Below are 13212 nucleotides of genomic sequence, written 5' to 3' on the forward strand. Positions count from 1 at the left end.
TGCTTGACGGCTGAGCCGCAACCCCAGCCCTGCATTCTTTTCTTTTCCGAGTAAAAGCCAAGGATGAGGTCCTCCACGATCTGGTTTCTTTCACTGTCTCCAGGATCTCCTTTGACCTCCTCTGTTACTACTCAGCCTCACTCCATCCCAAGCACTCTGGGCTTCCACTGCTCTCCAGGATGCCACAACTCTCCTATCAGGACTCTTTCACCAGCTGGACTCTTTTTCTTGAATGTCCAAGAAAAAGACTATTCCTTGGCTCACTCCCTCACCCCTTCCAAGCCTTTTTTTTTTAGAGGTTCTTTTCTCTCAATGAACCTACTCTGACCTCCATCCTTAAAAACCTCAAGCTCTGGTTCTTGGTTCTCTGTAATCTGCTGTCGTTTTTTGGCCATCTTTATCACCACTGAACATGGAATGCGCTCTTAACGTCATGTTTGTTTGGTCCGTCTCTTCCTGCTAGCATATAAACGCTTAAAAGGGCAGGACATTGGTATGTTTTGTTTCCTGAGCACTGAGAACAGTCCTTAGTGTCCTGCATATGTGCAATAAACGTGTTGTTATATAACTTAGCAAATTTGTTATATATTGAGTCATGCATTACAGAAGGATAGAGAAAACATGTTTCCCACTGACACTTATAAGCAATTAGAGAGTTAGACAACAGATTCAAATTATTATTATTCCAGGGATTAACCACTTAACTGCTAAGCCACTTCCCCAACCCTTTTTATCTTTTATTTAGAGACATGGTCTTGCTAAATTGCTTAGAGACTCGCTAAATTGCTAATGCCAGCTTTGATCTTGGGATCCTCCTGCCTCAGCCTCCAGAGCCACTGGGATTACAGGCGTGCACCACCGCACCTGACTCATATTGTTATTTTTAATCTTTAAGAGAATAGGAGCTTTAGCCAGAACTCTTTGGGTTGAAAATCATAAAAACCCACTTTAATTAGCTTAAGGGAAGAAAAGTGGAGACTTTTATTCACAAAACTGAAGCGCTCAGCTCCGGGTACACCGGGTATAGAGGCCATAGGTCATCTTTGGAACTTGCTGACCTCTCTCTTCGTCAGTCAGCCCTGCTTTCCTCTGAAATAGCTTTGGTGTCAGGCATGAGTCCTCCTCATGGCAGGTCTGGAAACTTCAGCCTCGGATTCTTGCAGTTGATGCGGAGCCCAGAATGTGCTCTGGTCTGGTGTGGGTTACATGCCCTCTGGCAAGAGAATGTGGTGTTCTCATTGCGAGGTCCTGGGCCACGGGCCACTTGCACAGCCTCTACACCACTTGTACCGAGAGTGGGAGAGTGAAAGATAGAATTAATTATGGAATTGAACCAAACAGGTTTGCATAAACTGATAGGATGGCTCATATTAGAAGTATAGCACTCTGACCCCTAGTGGTCACATTACAAGGAGCATACTCGGCACACATACAAAGGAGGCTATTTCATGTCAAGCTTTTCTATTACCTTAGATCAGTTTATTTAGGAACAGCAGCAGCCTTCTCTTTTACCCTCCACATTGACGCATTCATCCATTTCATTCATTTTTCTTTTGACCTAGCTATTACATTCTTCTTTATTTTCTTCTGTCTTTACCATCAACATCTTTCTTTTTGGATTTGTGTAACACACTTGATACATCCTCCTAGAAAAACTACTTTAGTTGTATAGTGTCCAGGTGGGGAACTTTATTCTGACCCCCAATTTATTAGATTGAATTCAAACCACTATGTAATGTACCACTGATTGACATGTGCCAAGCTCACCTCTTACATAAGAAAAATTGGAGCTGGGTGGTAGCATGTGGCTCAGTGATAGCCTACTTGCGTTGCAGGCACAAGGCCCTGGGGTCTGTCTCTAGCATGGAAAAAACATTAGGGCTGGAGTTTTTTCATATGCAATGAAAAGCTAATATAAATAACAATGTACTTGTGCATGCACAGTGACTTACTGAACTTTAACAACAGCATTATTACTCTTTCTGTCTCTGACATAAGAACTAGATTAACCTGTTTTAAATCTTATTCTAGGGGCTGGGGATGTGGCTCAAGCGGTAACGCTCTCGCCTAGCATGCGTGCGGCCCGGGTTCGATCCTCAGCACCACATACAAATGAAGATGTTGTGTCCGCCGAGAACTAAGAAAAAATAAATAAATGTTAAAATTCTCTTTTAAAAAAAAAATAAAAATAAATCTTATTCTACTGTGTATCTAATATTCCACACTGAAAATTTCATGTTAACTTTTTAAAATCACTTTTCAATAGTGAATTAAATACATGAATTATTCATCATAAAAGGATATTGATTGACATACATTTATAAGTACAATGGCTAATGCTCAAATCATAAGCAAAATCTAAATACTTGGTCCTACTTTAAAATTTTTCTTATTTTATTCTTGCTTGATTCATGTCTGAGATAGTAAGGATTCTCTAATTTTATTATTGCTCACAATTCCCTTTAATTTTCATTGTCAGACTAACATAAAACATCAGATCATTCTGAAGGCATATGGATTTTATTCCACACATTCTCTATCATTCTTTTCTGTTTTCTTGCCAATATTTTTTTATTTGAAATTTTGCATTATTATTAATGGAAGTACACAGCTTCTTGTGAAGTACTCATATAGAATTGTTAAAAGGATTGAAATTGTTAAAACAATTGACAGCGTAGCCTAAGAGAGAGGAACTAGAACTAACTAGGGCTACTTCAAAGCTCTAGGGATGAGTAAGGATGGTAATCCACAAAGAGGGCTTAACATGGTTACTGGTACACATTTAAAAGTTCTCCCCAAATTTAGCTTTCCCCATTATTTTATAGGTTCATTTGCATTTTAATGTGTCTTTATACTGGCTTGCCCACTGCTAAACATTTAGTAAACGTTAGTGTAAAATTGTGGGCTGAGAAAACAATGATAAAATGAAGTGTATTATTTTTGGTGTATCTATTTTATAATCTGATTTGAGAAATAAAGCATGAAAGTTTAAAATTGATAAACAAAATGTAGTCTATACCTGCAATGGAATACTATTCAGCCTTAAAAAGGGCGGACATTCTGACATGTTCCATGAATGAACCTCACAGGTATTAGACTGAGTGCAATAAATCAGTTGCAAAAGGACAAATAGTGTACGAGTCCAGTTATATGAGTCACCTAGAGTAGTCAAGTTCATAGAAACAGGTAGCAGAAGGGCACTTGCCAGTAGTTGGGGAGAGGGAGAAATAAGAAGGGTGGGGAGATGAAGAAGTTCCAGAGATGGATGGTGGTGAGGGTTACACAAAAATGAACGAACTTAGTGGCACTGAATTGCCACTTAACATAATTAAAATGATAAATTTTATGTTAAATTCATCTCACCGATTTGGAGATTTAAAACTTAAATATTACTGTAAAGTTAAATCTCAAAATAATTGTTGAATAATATTACAATACAACAGATAAACTATCAAATGTTATTTTAATTTTTCTTATAAAATCTGTTTTTTTATAATTTACTTTTTGGATAAATAACACATTTGCAAAACATAAAAGGTACGAAATGATAAAGTAAGGAAAAGAACATTTCCTTTGAGCTACCTTGTTCTCCTAGTGCTTTATCTCAGGGACAACACCATACCCAGTTACTTATATATCCTGCCAGAAATAATACGTATATTTACTCCAATTACTATATACAACCCTGCACTTCCTTTCTTGCAAGTTGCTTTTTCCATTTAGGAAATTATCTTGTGTCGCACATTAAAAGCATCTCATTCTTCTCCAACAGCTGTACAGATACTATAAATGCATGTAGGCAATCCTCTGTTGCAGAGCTGGAGAGGGTTTCTACTCTTGCTATTATAAGAGATGCTTCAAAAACACTCGGAACATATGTCATTTCTGTAAGATAGATTCCTAGAGGCAGGGTCCCTGGCTTTCCAAGTGATTTAGACTAAAAGTATCTGAAGAGCAGATTTCGTGGAGGAGGAATCTGTGTTGGTGGCTTCAGCTGAAAACCTGGAGACATTCTTCCATCTTCTCCTTTTACAACCAGAGATCACTAAGTCTCGCTGACTCTACCTCCTCAGCAGCTCTCCCGGTCTATCCTCCCTCCCCCCTCCTCACAGTTAACAGCCCACTTTAGGCCTTCGCTATTCCTCTGTGCCTGAAGTATTGTCCTCGAACATGTTCTCCTGAGATATTTGCTCAGATACTGCATGCTGCCTAATAATCCCATGACTAGGGCTAATGTCTGTGGTTTACTGCACCAGGTTCACCTGAATCTGTTCCTGCCCTGCCCCTCTCCAGCTGACCTCTCCTTTCTCACTTGTTCTGCTTTACAGTGTTGAACTGTCCAGAGTTCCAGGCCTCCATGGGTCTGCTCTCCCCCATCCTGGAGTGAATCTGTGTCTCTCCCTCACTACACCTTTGTCCTGTGCGCTCCTCCTTCACAGTGATTGCCACTCTCTACCAAAACTGCTTCTTCTCAGTAGCCTACAACCACCATGAAGTCTCTTTCTTTCTCTGTAGCTCCAAAGCCTATCACAGTGCTTGAAGTTAAGGGGTGCACACTCAGTACAATTTTCTTAACCCAATTCAATGAGCTCTTGGGGAAAAGGAGAATCATTCATTCATTCAACAAATATTTATTGAGAGGCTATAAATTCAAGGTTATGTGTTAGGCAGTGGAATTACAACCAAGATAAGCCAGTGCCTACTTTTGGTGTAATGAAAGAACCAGGGTAATCGACACATGCATAATTTACACATGCATAGGTAAGGGCTACAGGTGGGTCCCAAGTCACCATTTAGATTGTCTTGTGGGCATGGATGAGCAAAAGGTGGCATTTGGAGTAGATGAGGAATTCTAGGAAAGACATACTAGGAGAGACATTTGCAAAATAATTGCCTTAAATTGTGATGATACTCAAAGTGGGGCAGAGGACACAATTTCTGACTCCTGTTAACAGTCTGCTTCCTCCACTTTTTAAGCTGGAGAAACTTTTCTGGTCAACAAAGTCGAATAAATATACTGTCTTGGGCAAATACTAATCAAGTGAGATAACTTATATAAAGGTCAGAATCAGTACACTCCATTGTAGGGACGTAGGAACTGCCTTCTAAGTAAAGAAATGCTCAACACAACCCTTGGGTGTTAAATGATTCATATTAGATTTAATCTTCCAACTCTTCTTTATCCTTCCGACCAAAGTTTGGGCAAACTACCAAAATCCAGTGAGGACAGCAGTTTCTCTGGGAGTCAGAAGTGGATTGGGCCTAGGGAGCATCACTCTGGTAGAGGAACTGTGGGTGTAAGCCAGGAACACTAATAATAAATAAATAGATCATGTTTGTGTAAAGTGCTTCGCAGAGTTCCTGACAAGTTACAAGAGCTCGGGAGTTAGTCAGTCGGCGGTTCTAAGAACTCTGAGGACTTGGGGACTCATTTTGGCTCTTGCAACCAAAGGAACTGGAAAGACAGGCATTCCTAAGTAGAGTTCAACCGGGAGTCGCGCTTTCAGCAGTGACGCAATTTGACCTCTCAGGGCCACCGTCGCCGAGCATGCGTACATCAACGTGGCGGGACGTAAGTGTCATGGCGCGCTCCTTGTAAACTCCTTGCCGTTTCCGGAAAGCGGCGGGTAGATTCCCCCCACTTTGGAAAGGTGTGTTTTTTCCCTTACTGCGGTCAGAATGTGACCTGCACCACTTCTGTGGCAGAGCCTCGTTTCCGCGGTTGTTGTGGTCGCGCCGATCGCTCTCAGTCTCTGCCACCAGCTGGGACCGGAGTCGGGGGGGACCGGGTCTTCGGCCGCAGCCGTGGCCGGGGCGTCTGGCCCTCTAGATCCCGGGTCCGCAGTTGGCTGCTTCGTTTGTCCTCCCACTGTCTGCGTGGCTGATTCGTGGGGCGACGGACGTTGGCAGGTGTCCGGCTGACCCGCCGGGGACCGGAGTGGACACCCGGCGCTCCCCCGGAGCCCCAGCCCAGCCCGTCCGTTTCCTACGGTGGGACGGGGCCCCGCCAAACTGCAAGTCTGGCCTTGAACTTGGCGATCCGCCTGCCTCAGCCTCTGTCGCGGGGATGACAGGTGTGCGCCACTGATCTGGGCTTATCCTTAGTAAGGATTTGGACTCAGTCGGGCAGAGGGCCAGGTGCTGCCTGTTCACTTTGTGTCCTTTACTCCATACCCCCCCCCCCCCCCCCGCAACCTTGGTGTGATGTGGAAGGCGATCTGCAAGCCTGGTCTGTACCTGCTTCCTGGGTGTATCTGTGGGTTACTGCGACCGCCCGAGGTCTTGCAGCAGGGGGTAGCATCTTGACAGATGCAGGTAGGCAGGTTGTCTGCACAGGCAGCCTCTGTAAGCAGCAAGCCAGGCGTGCAGCTTCATTAACCCCGCTGTACAGAAAGGCGTTCCTAGGCAGCGTGATTCCTTTTAGGTAGTTTTGAAGAGCCCTTACAATGGTTTTGTGAGCGTATTGAGGACTTGCATTTTCTAATCAGTTTTTATTTTCCAGACTCATCTTTCAAGAGGACTTGAGACTAATTGCAAATAATTAAGGTACTGATTTACTCTAAATCTTTTATGTTTGAGTGCCATATTGCACATTAGCATTGCAGAAAAGTAGCCCAATTTCTTAGTAATTTACCATCATTTCATGAAAACACGATGATTTCTATATCACTAAGTCCAAGGGACATTTTCATTTATTCTAGTCTTTCATTTTTATTCAACAGTGCTGACCATATTCACCTCCTTCACATGTTCTCTTCTTTTGCCATCTTTGGCATGCTTACCTTCTTTGGGAGCTGCTGCTTGGTTTCTCTTATAGGCTCATTTTGCTCTGCTTGACAGTGAAATTTGGAGTTCCTTGAGGTTTGTTTCTGTACCCCTTCTACCTCTGTGTTGTACTACTCAAGTGTTGCAATATTGTTGATCTGTTCATTTTATTCCAAGTGGTTGATCATTGTGGTTTTAATTTGCCTAGTGGCTGACGGGATTACCATCTTTTCATGTGTTTATCAGCCATTTGTGTATCTTTTTTTTTGGAAATGTCTGCTCAGATCCTTCGCCTATAATTTATTTTTGGTAGTTTGTAATTTGGGTTGTTTTGCGATCCTCCTGCTTCATCCTCTGTCGATAGGATGCCAGGTGTGCACCACTGATTTGGGCTTATCCTTACGATTTGGACTGAAATCAGGCAGGGGGCCAGGTGCTGCCTGTTCACTTTGTGTTCTCCTCTACTCCATAAAACCCCTCCCTGAACCTCGGGACACGTCTCGGGCTTAGTTATTGGTAATTTTCTTTTTGTCTTTTTTATTGGTGCTGGGGATTAAACACAAGTTGTTGTTAATTTTCAAAAGCTCCTCAGGTGGCTAGAATGAACACTCAAAGGACTTCTACCATTGCTGAAGGAGAACTGTGTAGGTTTTTTTTTTTTTTTGTATCAGGGATTGAACCTGGGGTGCTTAGCCACTGAGACACATCCTCAGCCTATTTTTATATTTTAAATATTTAGAGACAGTTTTTTACCGAGTTGCTTAGAGCCTCTCTAATTTGCTGAGGCTGGCTTTGAACTCAAGATCCCCCTGCCTCAGCCTCCTGAGCAGCTAGGATTATGGAAGTGTGCCTGCCTTGCTGTGGTTCTCAATTAGGGATGATTAGGGGCAGCATCTGGGAGGAATTTTTTTTTTCCACGTGCTGGGAATTCATCCCGGGCCTCCCGTGTGCTGAGCTCCACCCCCAGCCTTACCTGGGCGGCTTTTAAATTCTTGTGCTTCTTGGCATTTCTGAGTCAGACCAGAGCCTGGGTGTGTGATGTCCTGAAGGCTCCGTAATAACTCTCCCAGGTAAGTGACCGCTGTTCTAGGATAGTGTCTGTTGTCAGTATTTCTCCTTTTCACTGACTGACTTTATTCCCTTTATCAGACTTGATTGCCTCTGCCTTTGAGAAAAAAATTTCGTATGATTCTGTTGCCTTATTTGAATGTTGTCTTCCTTTCCTTTTATACCCAAACTTTCATTTTTGTTACTTATTAAAATTTTTCTTGAGGGCTTAATTCCTTCTATCAGTTTGTTTGAGGTAAGAACTTCCACTTACTCATGGTGATGAATGAGATTGTGTATGTGTCATGATATGCAGCCAGGTTTAGGAACCTCTATGTCACGTTATAGTCATCTCCTTTGTCCCCAGCTAGAGGGAATTTCTAGAAATAGAATTGCTGGGTCAAAGGATATACAAGTTTCAAACTTTCAGATGGATTGGTGAGTTGCCCTGCAGTCCCTTTGAAACCCATTTTATACATGTTTTCAGGTAAAGGCCTTTTGTCAGTGTAATCTGTGAAGTGGAGAAAAATAGCAAGTATTGAAACAATCAGCTTTTAGTTCGGTTGTACATACTTTCCCATTTTTACTAGCTGTTTTTTTTTTTTCTTGTGATCTGGGAACCTGGTCTGAGACTTCCTACTCCTGAGCTATATCCTTGGCCCCTCTTATATTTTGAGATGGGGTCTTAACAAGTTGCCTAGGCTGGCTTGGAACTTGTAATCCTCCTGCCTCAACTACCCGAGTTTTGGGGAATTAACAGGTGTCCACCCAGGTGTTCCCGTTTGTATTTAAGTGAATCGCCTGTTTTGCCTTTTCCCATTTTCTGGCACGTGTTGCCCATTGGTGATACACTAGATTCTTGCTTTGCTCTTTGCCCGTGAGGCCGAGCCATAGGGGAAGAGCATAGTATTTCGAGGAAGCCTGCCTTCTAATTTTAGCTCCACTCTGGACTCCAGTTCTATAACGTAAGGAGCTTAGCAATACTCCCTGCTTCCTGAAGTCTGTAATGGCGTGGTGTCTCCTACAGTAGACTCCTTCCACCCCTCTTTTCATTCTGTTTCCCTTCGGTGGATCTGTACACAGTTGTGTATGGATGTAAACATTGTGTACTTTTTACAAAAGTATTGCTTTTAATTTGTCATTTGGTTATTCGTAGTCCTTCAGTAATTCTCAAACTCTGAAAGGCATGACCTCGCCCTCTATTTAAGCAAGCTTGGTAGTCAGGTAATGACTGTTACACGCTGCTGTGTGCTCAGCGTCCTCAGGTGTTGAGAGAGTGGTGGAAAAGAGGCGACACCTGTGTCTATGGAACGTGAGCTGTAATGAGACACGAGGCCTGTGGAAGGTGTGAGTGGGTGCCGTGAGGAAGCACAACAAGCGGGGGTGGGAGTGTGAGGACGCCTGGCCTGGGCGGTGCGGGTGTTGAGGCAGGCAGCCAGTGAAGGCCGAGGAGGCATCAGCGATAGAGAAGCGGGCAGCGAGCCATGCAGGGACTGGGGGCTGAATGTCCAGGGGAGGGAGGACACGTGTGAAGGCCTTGGAGTCGGACGAGTTTGGCTAACTCGGAATACCCAAGCCGGGCGCGGTGGCTCACGACTGTCCTCCCAGCAACTTGGGAGGCTGAGGCGGGAGGATTGTGTGTTCAAAGCCAGCCTCAGCAGATTAACGAGGCACCTAGCAATTTGGAAAGACACTGTCTCTAAATTAAAAAAAGGGAGGTGCCCCTGGCTTCAATCTCCAGTACCTCTCCCCAAATTTGAAATAGTGGGAGGTGGAAGAGGGAGGTAGCCAGCTCCATATCTTGTAAAAACTGTTGTCTACACTAAAATATTTAGAACCTGGTGCTGGATATAGTTGCAGGCTCCTGAGATAAAAGCTGTGAACAAAGCATGCAGAAGCCCTTACCCCCACGAGTAAATATTCTTTTTTTTTTTTTTGAGAGGGAGAGAATTTTTTTTAATATTTATTTTTTAGTATTTGGCAGACACAGCATCTTTGTTGGTATGTGGTGCTGAGGATCGAACCCGGGCCGCATGTGTGCCAGGTGAGCCACATTCCCAGCCCACGAGTAAATATTCTAGAACAAAAAGGCAGCAAAAGCACATAAGCAGGTGATGAAGTATGTGGTTAAAAAAAAGATTGGGAGGGATGGGAAGTTGGCAAGGGTGGCTTGCAGAGGCCTCGCTGTGCGTGAAGGGCTGGGGGGAGCGGACTCGGCTGCGAGGAAGAGCCCTCCAGGCAGGAGCGGCTGTGACGGGGGCTGTGCTCACAGGTGGATTCTGAGTAGATGTTAAAGGTAACACCAATAGGATTTTGCTGGTGGATTGGATTTGGGTGAGGGAAAGGAGTCGGATAATCACATTGGCATGAGGAGGTGGGGGCCGCTGGGGTGGGGGAAGCCGGGAGAGTCCAGGTCCTGGCTGACTGTGGAACTTTGAAATGGCTGATGGACGTGCAGGCAGGGATGTCCAGCAGGCAGACATCTGAGTGGGAAGAGCGGGCTGTTACGTAAGCACACAGTGGGTATTTCAAGGCCACAGGAGGGATGAGATCACCAGGGAGTGCCTGTAAACAGAGAAGCCTTGGGCGTCCCAGGGGGAGAGGAGGACTGAGCCAGCAGCCCCTGGAGGCTGGCCCCAGGAGGAGAATGAGGAAAGGGCATCCTGGGGCCGTGGAGAAGAGCGCCTTGAGGCGAGAGTGGTGGGTATTGCAGATGCCACAAATGGCTTCTCATCAGACGGCTGAGGGTTGGTCGGGGTCTGTCATTGGAGGGTTTCCCCGAGGGCCTTGGTGGTGTAGTGGTGGGTGCGAGTCCCGAGAATGGGAGGGGGAAATTAGAGACAGTAAATACAGGGAGCTTCTCTTTAAAGGCGAGCTGAGAGGAGGAGTGGGTTCATGAGAGGGATTTATTGTCTTTTAAATGAGAGGTAGTAGAAACAGGTGTGGATCGCTAGATCTCGATTCCATGGAGGCCACCCGTGATGGGGAGAGGGAGCACGCTGGAGTCCGGGCTGGCCTAGAGAGCGGAAGGATTGCCTCCAGGAGTAGCGGTTGGAAGGGGGAGTGCTGGGGTGAAGAGACCGCATCCCAGTAAAGGCAGGAGGCCACCCTCTGCAGGGGCAGGGGGTGGACGGGCTGTGCCCGTCGGGCCTGCAGTTTCAGTGCCATCTTTCAGTCTGAGATCTGTAAGAAAGGAAATCTTAGAAAATTCCTAAGATCATGAGTTTAAAGTTTCCCGACTGCAGCTCTTCACAGTTGTTAATCAGTACACAGTGCATATAAAAGGAGGCAGAATTTCCCAAATTCCACTGAAGACTTTTTTTTTCCCAGAGTGACTTCAAGAGTAACTTGGTAAAGACGTAACTGGTGACTAGGATTATGGCTCAAGAGAAGAGCACTCCCCTAGCACGCATGAGGCACTGGGTTCGATCCTAAGCACCACATAAAGATAAAGGTATTGTGTCCATCTTCAACTAAAAAATATTAAACAAAAAAGCCTGAAACTTGGTTCATTTCACTTTACCTGGGCTGTACCTGGGCTCTTGTTTGCAAGACCAGGAAGCCCAACTCAAACTAATTTAAGCCCCAGGGAATTTAGTTGCTCACGTGGTGGGCAGAAGTGGGCTGCACCAGGGTTCAAGCACTGATTGGGCCCAGGTGCTCAAATGGCCTCAGTACGGCTGTTTCTCTCCCTGCCTCCTACTAGGCTTTGTTCCTTCTCGAGGCTTCCTCCTTGTGGCAGGCAAGATGGCCCCTGCAATCCCAAAGTTGACATCCTTCCAGTTTAGCCACTTGAAGGAGTAGAGAAGCCATCTCTTCCACCAGCTGTGGCTCAGAAGACCTTGCAGTCCTTTCTGGTTGGCTGGGCTTGTCCTGACCAAGCCTGAGCCGATCACTGTGGCCAAGGAGACAGGTGACTGGCGGAGTGGGGCTTGGGTCCTGTGCTTTGTTCTTGCTCTAGGGAAGGAGAGGGCTGGGATTGACAGTCCTACTTTGACCATGGATTATGTATGTTAATTACATCCAGGCCTAACGGTGGACATTTGGGTTATTTCTTACCAACAGTAAAACTAGATGAGTTTCAAACACTCGTTTGTCTGATGGACAGCACATAATTTGTGGTAAAGAACTCTTTACAAAGGGCACAAAATGAGCCTGGCTGGAAGCCACTGTTAGTTGAGTGATATGGAAAGATGGGAATCTGGTGTGAAGAGAAGGGACCTTCATCAGGAAGGCTTGAGGCGCCTGAGAACACGGGCTCTGGATGCTGGTTCAGTGACACGGCTGAGAACAGGCCAGCAGGTGGTGGGTGGGCGTGGACGCATCCCGCTTGGGAGCCCTTGTCTTCTGTGGGCAGATGAGCCCCCTCCGCTTCCACCTGCTCCCCATAGAGGGAGGCTAGTGCTGCCGTGTGCCTCCTGGGCTGTCTGCTGCGCTGACCCTGTGAAGGGCTCCAGACTCGCATTTCAGTCTGGTCTACACTGACAACTGTGGGCCTCATTGTTGGTTGGTTCGGAAGTTGGGGTCCCCGCCTGGCCTTCTGTGACTCTACTCTCGTGGGGCACGTCAGGGCATCGTGTAGGGGGGAAGTCGGGCTCCCCACTTGACCCTGTGACTGCCTGTGGGTGGGACTGCAGTGCGTGTGTGGGGCTGAGGCTGGGGGGAGCGGCGATGATCCAAGCTTCCCGTCTTCTATTCCTGAGGAGGCCGACTTGTTGGACCTGCTTGTCTGCACCTGTGGGCATCCTGGGCTGCGGGCTGCTTCGGCTCAAGTTTGGATATAGGAGGCAAAAGACCTCTTACCTTTTCCTGGGTTCTGCGCTCCCTAGCCAGTGTGCCTTCTTTCCCCTTTCAAAGTCTCGTGTTTTCTTGACGTATGATTCCAAAGTTGTGCGTTGTGTGAGGACAAATTAATGAAGATGTGTCCATCTTCTTTAATTCTGAAAAATTTGGTATTCATTCTATCAGGTATCAATGAGTACTAAATAGCTGTTGTCGGGCTGCAGGTGTAGTTTTGTGGCAAAGTGATTGCCTAGCATGTGTGGGGCCCTGGGTTTCATCCTCAGCACCACAGAAGAATAAATAAGTGAAATAAAGGTATAAAAAGTAAAACAACATTTAACAGAAGAAACCTACCTATTTTCTAATTTTAAGAGTTACAAATGTTTTTAATCTTTTATTTTTTTGGTACCAGGGGCACTTAACCACTTGAGCCACATCCCCAGCCCTTTATTCTGTTTGACACAAGGCCTCACCAAGTTGCTTAGGGTCTCACTAAGCTTCTGGGGCTGGCTTTGAACTTGTGATCCTCCTTCCTCAGCCTCCTGCTGAAATTACAGGCATATGCCAATGCCCCTGGCTAATTTTTTTTTTTTTTACCCCCCTGAAGAAAATCTAAGG

The 13212-nt window shown here is 45.4% G+C and overlaps 1 protein-coding gene across 6 annotated transcripts in view; it reads left to right on the forward strand.

Annotated features, from left to right (window-relative positions):
* Nucleotides 1–5535: 5535 nt before the first annotated feature.
* Cdkal1 (CDKAL1 threonylcarbamoyladenosine tRNA methylthiotransferase) overlaps nt 5536–13212 on the forward strand; it is a 633756-nt gene continuing 626079 nt past the window's right edge. For 3 of the 6 annotated variants that reach the window (XR_013425476.1, XM_078020596.1, XM_078020592.1), the window contains exons 1-2: nt 5536–5651; nt 6503–6546. The gene's annotated coding sequence lies outside the window, so the exon portion shown is untranslated. The other 3 variants (XM_078020593.1, XM_078020595.1, XM_078020594.1) reach the window with 3 other exon arrangements.

The sequence above is a fragment of the Ictidomys tridecemlineatus genome, chromosome 8 (assembly GCF_052094955.1).
Source record: "Ictidomys tridecemlineatus isolate mIctTri1 chromosome 8, mIctTri1.hap1, whole genome shotgun sequence".
Taxonomy (NCBI): Eukaryota; Metazoa; Chordata; class Mammalia; order Rodentia; family Sciuridae; genus Ictidomys; species Ictidomys tridecemlineatus.